Genomic DNA, 11876 nt, shown 5'->3' with positions numbered 1-11876 from the left:
CCACCTAATATAGGGTCCAAAAAAATTTCCCGGGCCACTTCCCCAGACCCCGTACAAGGAGGCTATCGCTCCTCTGCATACTCCCCGACAGGGCGGGCAGCCGCCCCCCCTATTGTGCCCAACGCAACATACAAGGGGATCTTTCGCCGCCCCCCCCCCCCCCCAACCACACGCGGGGTAGTCATGGAAAGAATATAACACACACCCAACATTCTCCCACTTGTTGTTTTCTTTCCACATGGGGCCACATGAGAGCTTAGTCATTGATCCAGCACTATAATGCCCATTGTTTCTCTACACCAAGAGAACTTCTCAATGCTCACAAACTTTGTCAATGCATTTGTAGTATTCTTCAAAGTGTCCACCTTTACTAGCAACACCTTTTTGTCCTCATATCCCTCAAAAAGTGATACTAAACATCAATGTGCCTTGTCTTTGAATGATAAGCAGGGTTCTTTGTCAAGAAAATTGCACTTTGGTTGTCACAATCTATCCTTATAGCTCGATGTACTAACCCCATACTTGAACACAATCTCTGCAACCAAACTTCTTCCTTGCTTGCATGAGTGGCTTCTATGTATTCTGCCTCTCTATTTGAAAGGGGCACTACAGACTGTCTCTTACTCATCCAACTAACTGCACCTACAAATAGGTTAATCACATACCCACTTGTAGATCTTCTCTGATCCAGATCTCCAACCTAGTTTGCATAAAAAAAGCCACGGATGTCCAAAACTGTGTCCAATCTTGACCTTCATTGGTAGCACAAACCACAATCACTAGTGCCATGCAAATACTTGAAAACCCGCTTCACTATTGTCCAATGCTCCTTCCTTGGTTTTGACATAAAATTGCTCAATACTCCCACTGCATGTGCAATGTTTGGTCTACTATAGAATATTTCATACATCAGGCTACCGAATGCACTTGCATATGGAACACGAGACATGTCCTCTTCCTCTTCTTGTGTCTTGGGACATTGTTCAACAGATAAATTTACACCTACAAGAATAGGAACCTTCATCGGTTTACTATCCTGCATATTAAACCTCCACGTTATTGTCTTGAAATACTTCCTTTGGTTTAACCAGAGCTTCCTCTTTTCCCAATCTCATTTAATTTCAATGCCCAAAATATAGTTTACAGCACCAAGATCTTTCATGTCGAATTTGGAGGATAATTGGGTCTTCAAATCCTGGATAATTCCTTTGTCATTTCCAACCAACAACATATCATCCACATACAAGACTAGATAAATAACACAGTCACCAATTAATTTAAAATACATACAGTGACCTGCTTTGCTTCTGGTGAAGCCAAGTCCCCATATAAATGTATCAAATTTCTGATACCACATCCTTGGTGATTGTTTTAACCCATACAAAGACTTTTTTAACTTTCATACTAATTTTTTCTTACCCTTCACTACAAAGCCTTCAGGTTGCTTCATGTAGATATCTCTTCTAGATCCCCGTGAGCAAATGTTGCCTTCACATCCATCTATTCTACCTAAAAATCAAAAGTAGTGACAACATATAAAAGTAATCTAATAGAAACTACCTTGGAAACACGAGAAAAAATATCACCAAAATGAATTCCAGGCACCTGGGAATAACCTTTTGCTACCAACCGAGATTTTTATTTCTCCACCTTTCCTTTAGCATTCATCTTCTATTTAAACACCCATTTTCTCCAATGGGTTTCCTTCCAGCCAACAACTCCACTAGATCCCAAGCCTCATTTTTGTGCAAAGATTCCATTTCATCAACCATGGCCTAACAATTTCCTCTGAATCTACTACTTCCCTAACAGTTTTGTGATCATCATCAGTAATAGATAAAGCAAAATTTGAATGGAAATCAGATGGACTATACCTTTCTGGCTGCCTTCTTTCTCGAACTAATCTTCTCACAGCTAGTGTTTGTGGCTCTTCACCTTCTGATTCCTCTTCTGCTGTAGAGTCTGATTCTTCCTCCTTTAGCTCAAACTCTATCTTCTCAGGTTCCTTTGGTAGGACTTCATGTTTAATAACATCTTTCACCTCTCTAAACACCACATCTGGGATGTACACAACCTTACTTGTTTCTGGGTTCCAAATTTTATAACCTTTTAAACCATCCTTATACCCAATAAAGATGCACCTTTCAGATTTACTATCCAACTTTGTTCTTTTTTCCTTTGGAACATGTACATATGCATCACATCCAAATACCCTCATATGTGAAAGAGAAGGTTTCTTAATAGTCCATACTTCTTATGGAGTCTTATCCTCCAATGCTGATGAAGGTGATCTGTTGACCAAGTAACATGCAGTCTCCACTGCCTCTACCTAGAATTCTTGTCCTAACCTAACACCATTGAGCATGCTTCTTGCCTTTTCCATCAACGTCTTGTTCATTCTTTCTACGTCTCCATTTTGTTGAGGTGTGTATGGAAAAGTCTTATGTCGTGCTATACCACACTTATTATAGAACTTTTCAAATTCCTTCTTGCAAAACTCTCCAGTGCTATTTGTCCTCGGCACCTTTATCTTCTTCTCTGTCTTGTTTTCCACTAGAGACTTAAATTCTTTAAACTTGTCAAAGACTTCAGATTTATTCCTGAGGAAATATATCCATATATTCTTTGAGAAGTCATATATAAATGATACATAGTACACAGACTCACCCAGTGATGGAACCAACACAGGTCCAAACACATCATTGTGCACAAGCTCTAATATATGTTTCGCCCTCTTAGCACCAAAGGGGAAAATCGCCCAATTTTTCTTCTCATATACACAATTTTCGTAGAAATCAAAATCCAGAGAGCAATTAGACATAACTTCTACCATACCATTACCATGAAGTATTCGAAGGCCCTTCTCTCCAATATGTCCAAGCCTTTGATGCCATAGCATGGTCTTTTCTCTAGAGACCACTAGATTTTCTGCTCCACTTTCAAGAACCACAGAACTGTTGCACCCATCAATAACAATGCTACCCTGAAGCTTGTACAAAGTTCCAATCTGAACTCCCTGCATCAATATCAGTGGTCAACGAACCATCTTACAGATATCTTTCTCGAATAATGTTTTTACACCTGTATCATCCCGCTTACAGAAATCAAATATCTGGCAGATGCAAGAATATGCAGGACACCCAGAAGTGTTCTAATCCTTCCACCTTGTAACTTCAACTTCAATTTTATGCAACCAATAATTCAAGCCTTCCTATCATCCCCTAAGAAGACATCACCCCCATCATATTTCTCATACTCGCAGAACCACTCTCTATGGGGAGTGAAGTGAAAGGATGCACCTGATTCAATCAACCATGCCTCATGATCCACATGTGTACTTGAAGAAGAAGACAAGTACACATCCCCACCTTCATCTAAGGCAGTTTTCACCTATGTAGAAAGAGCATCATCAGATCCCTTTCCTTTCCCATGAGCTTTAGATTTGTAGTCCCTTTTGAAGCGCCCTTTCTTTCTGCATTTCCAACACACCTTTATAGGTTTTCCTGGCGATTTAGATCTCCCACTTGAGAACTTATTTTTGTTTCTGTTATGGGACCATCCTCATACAAACAAGGCATCACCATTCTGGCCCTCCATATTTTTCTGTCTCATCTCCTCTGATAGCAAGGATGAGACTATTTCATCAAACTGCAAGGCATGCTACCTATTGCAACAACCAGACTATCCCACCAATTTGGTAGAGAACACAACAAACTGATGCACTTATATTCATCTGAAATTTTAATATCAACAGTTAATAATTGGCTTACCACAATATTGAATGCATCCAGATGCTCTGTCACCGAGTCTCCATCTTTCATCCTCGAGTTATACAACTTTTTCCGTAGAAACAGTTTATTCACCAAAGACTTAGATTGGTACAAAGTCCCTAACTTGTTCCACAAAGCCTTCACCGAAGCTTCCCCTGATACATTCAACAATACTGAATCTGAGACACACAATTGCATTGTTCTCTTTGCCTTCTGATTCAACTTTTCCCAGTCTTTAGCTGACATTGCTGTTGGTTTAGTACCCGGATCTACCGTGATCCACTGATCTTTATCCACCAGAAATCCCTCCATCTTGAGTTTCCACAACTCAAAACTTTGACCATTAAATTTCTCGATCTCTATATTTCCACTGCTCACCATCTTATTTCACCACAAGAATCAATCCCGTAGATCTCCCACTGAAAAGGGTCTACCACATGCCTGAGAAAAACCCCTCAGCAGTAAACGCATCCCCTTGAAGCCGAAACAACTCTGATACCAAATGTAGGTTTTAACCCCGTACGGAAATTACCTGCATACAAATTCTAAAAAATAGAAAATAAGCAATGGCGAGAGCATAAAACATAAAACAGATATACACAGGGATTTTCCCCTGGATCTCAAAATTGCGACTACCAAATTGATTTTTCATTATATTCCTTTCAATGTTACAATATATATATATATATATATATATATATATATATATATATATGCCGAAGCATCCATAAACCGCAATCCATTAACCTTGGATTAGAACATAACCATAGTTCCCTTGACTAGATCTACAAAATATCATGGATAGAAAACCATCATGCCCAAAACTATGTGAAAAATCTATGCACAAAACCATAGGTAGCCCTACGTGGGGTAGTTGTGGAAAGAATATAATAGACACTCAACAAGGTAGGTCCACCTACCGCCATCTCTTTGATCACTACAAAGCAATGTGGGAAGATCATTTATGAGACTAGGAAATTTGTTTTCCTTATGATTCACCCTCAGAGAAAGAATCAGGTTGTGGCTACGGCTTCTAGACAGGGCTCCTCTGCATAACAACAATAGATAGACAAGGTCGTGGAGGAGTACAAGGAAATTTTCACCTCAACTATAGGGGTACCTCTGCACTGTTAGGTCAAGCACTCCATTGATCTGACCCCAGGCGCACCACTACCTAATGGACCGATTTATCGACTCTCTGTTCTGGAGAAATATGAGATCGAGAGGTAGATTCAGGAGCTGTTGTAGAAAGGGCACATCAATCCAATATCATCACCCTGTGGGAGCCTGATTGTAGTGGTACAGAGAAACGATGGGACCTGGAGACTCTGTATTGACTATCGGGCGCTGAACACGATCACTGTCCAAAATAGGTACCCAATCCCACGAATTGATGACCTTTTGGACCAACTTAAGGGGGCCAAATATTTCAGTAAGATTGACTTGAATTCTGTTTATCACCAGGTGCATATCAAACCCTTTGATGTGTGGAAGACTGCCTTCAAATCCAAGGAGGGCCTTTTCGAATGGTTGGTCATGCCTTTCGGGTTGACGAATGCCCCCGCAACCTTCATGAGATTGATGGACGACATCTTGCGACCCTTCACCAATGCATTCATGGTGGTGTATTTAGATGACATCTTGATCTTCATCCAAAGTTGGGAAGAACACCTCCACCATATTCGATAGGTCCTTCAAACCCTGTGACAACACAAGTTGTGTGCCAATTTGGAGAAATGCACTTTTGGCATGACCCAGGTTCAATATCTAGGGTACATCATTGATGAGAAGGGTGTGCATGTGGACCCAGCCAAGATACAAGTCATTCGGGATTGGCCAGCCCCAACCACTCTAACAAAGCTCCACAACTTTCTGGGTCTTGCCAATTTCTACCGCAGGTTCGTGTTGGGGTTCTCTCATATCACTTGGCCTTTAATTCAAGTCACCAAAGGTGGAGCGAAAGCAAAGTTTTTTTGGTCTGAAACCCAATAGAAGGCGTTTGCCAAGTTGAAGCATCGCCTCTACTTTGCACCAGTGCTCACATTACCAGACCTGTAGCAACCATTTGAGATTGAGACAGACGCCTCTGACTATGCTATTGGTGCAGTCTTTACTAAGTAGGGGCATCCAGTGGCTTACCACAATGAGACAATTTCAGACACAGTCCAAAAGTATTCCACTTATGACAAAGAAATGTATTCCATTTTGAAGGCCTATCGTCAATGGAAGCATTACATTCTGGGGAAGGAAATGGTCATCCACACAGAGCACCGACCCCTGGAGTTCATACAGACACAAGGGAAGTTGCAGAACGATCACCATCAGTAATGGTCAACCTACCTGCAACAGTTCCATTTGAACATTAAGTACAAGAAGGGCAACACCAACAATGTTGCAGACTGCCTCAGCCGACCACCAGTTATGGTGCTGATCGCTGTGCTCGACTCCTGTGGGCACAAAAATTTGAGATGGCCACATCTTTACCAGAGCGATCCATAATTTGGCATCACATGCCAAACACTCTTGGAAGGGAAGCAAGTTCCAAATTTTCACCTTCAGGATGCACTGTTATGCCACCTAGGACACATCTTTGTTCCTTCAAGCGAGTGTGCCAAGATGATTTGGGAGGTACAATACAGTTGGGTTGTTGGACATTTCAGAGTGGAGAAAAAAATGGCGATATTGCAGAAGTATTTTTATTGGCCGAAACTTCATTAGGATGTTGGGAAGTACACTAGATCATGCACCATTTCCAAACCAACCATCAAGAAGCAAGGCTTATATACTCCTCTACCTACTCTTAGTCGACCTTGAGAATCTATATCCATGGATTACATGTCGGGCGTTCCTACTACTAAGCATGGAAATGGCTGCGTTTTCGTGGTCGTCGACAGATTCTTTAATATGGCCATTATGGTGGCCTGCAAAAAGAGTATCACAACAGAGGCCACTACTAAGCTCTTATTTGAGCGAGTGTGGGTACACTTTGGGATTCTACAGTCCATTGTCTCAGATTGGGACAACATATTCCTGAGTGCATTTTGGTCAAATCTTTGGTCGATGTTGGATTCAAAGCTTACTAAGTCCACGACTTTCCATCCTCAAACTGATGGCCAAATAGAGATTGTCAATAAGATGATTGTACACATTCTGCGCATGTAAAACTTGAAGCATCCACACACATGGGATGAAAATATCCCCTATGTCTAGCACAACTACAACAAAGCTCTCCGTAGCTCAACGGGCCACAACCCCTTTCAGGTAGGGCTGGGATTTCAGTCATTATGTCCCACTGATGTGCCCATACCATTTGTATCCACTCAGGAAAATTCGACTTGCATACAATCTGAAGCTGACATGGCTAACAACTTCATTGAGTGCATGCAACACATCCACCAACAGGTCCATGATGTATTGGACATAACCAATGCCAAGTATAAGAAGCGCCATGATTAGCATCGAGTTTCGCACAAGTTCCAAGTGGGCAACAAAGTTTGGCTACATTTGCATAAGGAGCGCCTCACTGGACCCCACTGCAAGCTTTTCCCACTCTGATATGGGCCATACACCATCACCAAGGATGTCAGTGACAATTCGTTTGAGCTCAGTATCCCACCATTCCTTGGTCTGCACCCAATGTTCAATGTAGACCACTTTCGGCCATACTTTCCACCATTGTTGGACACATCCGACATTGCAAAATAACTCACACCAATAGAGCTCAACCTGAACTACATGGAACATAACACAACTGATCATCTCATGGACACATAGATCAAGAATTCTCACCAACAGAGGATTCAGCTATATCGAGTTGTCAATGTAGGCCAACTCCTTCACCAGGGCAAGTGGTTCACTAGGGACCAGGTTCAACAGAAATTTCCTCACCTCATGGAGGCTTCGCACGTAATGGGGACCATTGCTTCCTAAGGGGGGAGGAATGATCCAGGTGGATATTGATGGCCACCCACCTATTCCACCTAGACCTCCAGTCAGTTTCATCCATTTCCTTTTTTATTTCAGCAATTACTATTTTTAGCAGTTTTTCGGGTCTTGAACTTCCAGAGCAGTTTTGACCCCCTAAATGACATTTTTTTTAGGTTCATTGCAGGCCCCTAGTCGTTGGATGGGTCTGCTACAAATCCTATAGTACTCAGAGAGTCCTTTATAACAAGGTATCGTACGCGCCAAATGGAGATAATATTACCAACTTACGACCCCGGGAAGTTGGTTTTCCAACTAACCCCAACGTGGCCCACAAACTCTTAGCGTTACATCTTCTGGGTTAGGGATTTGGTTGTTTATGGTTTTCTCTTGTGGTTAAATAATAAATAGGCCCTTGAGCCTCATTGTAACATCGTCGAGAGGAATGTAGCAAACACATCTCTTCTCATAGATAAGCTACCATGGCCCAAGCTAGTTTATTTCCATTATGTTTGTAAGCATATTTCAATATTTTGATATTAATGAAATGAAGTGTTATTTCTGTTGCATCTCTGTATTTATGGTTACATCAATATTTTGTTGCATTATTGTTTAATTTTAAATCAGTATCAGAGTTGAAGACATTATAGAAGAGGAGAATACGAGTTTGTTATGCAGGTGAAATTGAATTTGTAGTTTCATACTTCAGAGTCAGTTCTACAGTTTGAGACTTGAGTATGCCCTGGAGGAAATCTCGAATTACATAGCTTGGAAGGATAGGATGGAGGCAGTGCTGGAAGACCACGGGTTGAAGGAATTCATAAATCATGATATTCCGAAGCCTTGAGCATCTGATGCTAAAGATCTGGTTGAATGGAGAAAGTGTGTGGCAAAGGCGAGAAGGATTATCCTAGAAGGAGTTCAAGATCATATTCTCTCGAATCTCCACAGTAAGGAAACTCCATTTGCAATGTGGAAGGAATTGATAGACCTTTTTCAAAATATCAGTGACCACAGGAAGTTGGCACTGAAGGATAAGCATAGAAATATCAAGATGGAGAAGGATGACTCAATTCCGAAGTACTTGACCAAGTTCACCCAATGTCGGGATGAGATTGGAAGTGTCGGGATCACTGTTGCCAAAGACGATATAGTGAGTCTAGAACTTGTAGGAATTTCCAAGAGCTGACACAGTTACCAAGACTCAGTTAATGGGAGGGTGAAGCTACCAGAATGAGAGCAATTGTGGTTTGACTTGGTACAAGAAGAGATTCGGCGGAACACCAGAGACATATCCTCATCAAAGCATGATGATGAGGAGAATTGTGCCTTAGCTGGTAAGGCAAAGAAAGGGAAGGGTAATTCATCCCATTCCAAATCAAATTCTTTTCAGGGCGGTAAGAAGAAGGACATTTCGAAAATCAAGTGTTTTCACTGTCATGAACTAGGACACTTTGCCACAAAGTGTCCGCACAAGAAGGTCGGTAAGAAGCCCTTAGGAGGATCAACAGGTGAAGCTCTTACTTCACAGTTTGAACTGGAATTTACCCTCATCGCTTGTATGGTGTCATTAATGATGGGTAGTGTGTGGTACCTGGACAATGGAGCTTCATTCCATATGATCGGTAACAAAGAGATCTTCAGTAACTTGGAGAAGAAGGATCTCCATATGCATATTGAGATGGGTGATGATGGGAGTTATAGCGCAACTGACATCAACATAGATACCTTTCAGAGGAAGTTTGGTTATCCCCTCACTTTGTGAGGTGTTATGTATGTTTCGAGTTTGAATAAGAACTTGGTTTTTGTTTCCATGTTGGAGGATAGAGGCTATGATGTGATATTTAGTAAAGGAAAGGCGTTCCTTTGTCACATAGCCAAATGACAAGTGAAGCGGATAGGGTTTCAAGTGAAGAACCTCTATAATTTGGAGGTAGAATATTGTGCTTCTTTGAGCACTAAAGTAGAGAAGGTGCAAAGCCGAGACATCAGTGAGTTGTGGCACATGAGATTGGGTCACTTGCATTATGGCGCTTTAAAGATCTTGCAACAAATTTCTACAGGGCTTCACAAGGGTACACTAGAGTAGAGAGACACATGCAAAGGGTGTACATTAGGGAAGTACACCAAAGCTTTCTTTCATGAAAAATACAGTCAAACACAAGCAATCCTTGATCGAGTTTACTCAGATGTGTGTGGACCATTCTTGACAACAGCCAAGACCAAACACGGGTATTATGTAATATTTGTTGATGATTTTTCTCGTAAGTGTTGGATTTTCTTCATACAAAAGAAATATCAGACGTTCGCTAAGTTTTGTGAATTTAAAGCACTTGTCGAGAAATATACTAGTAGGAAATTTAAAGCTCTCAGAAGTGATAATGGTGGAGAGTATGTGTCGAATGAGTTCAAAAACTTATGTGCATCAGAAGGCATTTGATGGGAGTTGATAGCACCTCATAACCCACAACAGAATGGGGTGGCTGAAAGGAAGAATAGAAGTATTGTGGGAGCGGCACGGGCGATGTTGCATGATCAAGGCCTACCATTACACTTGTGGGTTGAAGCATGCAACACAATTGTTTATTTGCAGAATAGAAGCCCTCATCGAATTCTTGGGATGAGTACACCGAAAGAGGCTTTTTTAGGGAAGAAACCAGATGTGGCACACTTCAGGATCTTTGGTTCATCAGTCTACTGCCATGTTACCAAATATGCACGGAAAAAGCTAGAGCCAACAACTAAGTTGGGCATATTTGTGGGGTACACTGATACACCTCACAACTATCGGGTGTACCTGCCAACCAACAGGATGACAATGGTTCACAAAGATGTGAAGTTCGATGAAGAGAAGGCCATGAGATGTTCCCTTGAGAGGAAGCTTCAGAAACATGCGTTTAAGTAGCTTTTAGCTCCAAAGGAGGAAACTCAGGATGATTTGGAGCAACCACATGCAGAGGAGAAGAGAGTGGAAATACCCACTCATGCAAATTCTTCGAGAGATCGGAGTAAGCACATCAAAGAGGCTGACAAGTTATTGCACGATACTAGAGAGAATGTGGGAGCACCCACATCACAGTGTAGGCAGAGAAGGTCACCAAAGAGGTACACTGGCTACATGGTTGTGATGAGCGGGAGTGTAGAGATTGAGCCATCCTCTTTTGAGGAAGAAGTGCAATAAACAATTTGGGTTGATGCCATGGTTGAGGAGTATGACTCCATTATCAGGAACAGTGTTTGGGAAGTGGTCCCAAGACCGACAAACAAGTCAGTGGTGAGTTCCAAATGGATTTACAAGGTAAAGCAAGTAGTTGATGGTAGTGTGGAGAAACACAAGGCTAGGTTTGTGGCCAGAGGGTTCTCTCAGGTGGAGGGATTGATTACGATGAGACTTTTGCTCCTATAGCAAGGTACTCATCAATCAGATCCATTCTATCATTGTCAGCGTAGATGGGATGGAAGATACATCAGATGGATGTAAACACAACATTCCTTAACGACATGATTGAGGAAGAGGTGTATATTGAGCAGCTTGAAGGATTTAAGACCTTCAATAGAGAGCCGCATGTGTGCAAACTCAAGTGAGCGTTGTATGGACTAAAACAACCACCCCGTGCTTGTTACACTAGGATCAATAGCTATTTCACGGGTTGGGCTTCACCAAAAGTGAGGCAGATGCAAACCTTTACCATATTGTGGTTGAAGGTAAATTGTTGATTATTGTTCTATATGTTGACAATTTGATTTTGACAGGTGATGATAAGCTGATCAAGTCTTTCAAAGAGGATCTTGCAAGAGATTTAAAAATGAAGGACTTGGGGCTCATGCACTACTTTCTGGGGATGGAAGTATGGAAAGGAGATGAGGAATTGTTTGTCTCTCAAGGAAAGTGTTCCAACGAGATACTGAAGAAGTTCCACATGGAGAGTAGTAAACCCATGGAGACTCCTCTAGCTAGCAACTGGAGGAAGGAGGATGCTACTTTCATTGAAGTAGTGGAGGCTACTATTTATAGACAGCTTGTGGGTTCACTTATTTATTTGGTGAACACATGACCGAACATGTGTTATGCAGTTAACCAGCTGTTGTGTTGTACAACAACCCCCCATTTCATAAAATTTTTCTTTAAAAATCATAATATGAAATGGGTTCATTTTAAACATAGATGTGTGAATAAATTGA

The sequence above is a fragment of the Pinus tabuliformis genome, chromosome Q (assembly GCF_031772625.1).
Source record: "Pinus tabuliformis cultivar Carrire ecotype Pingquan chromosome Q, CPIR1, whole genome shotgun sequence".
Taxonomy (NCBI): Eukaryota; Viridiplantae; Streptophyta; class Pinopsida; order Pinales; family Pinaceae; genus Pinus; species Pinus tabuliformis.
Note: the sequence above shows the minus strand (reverse complement) of the source record.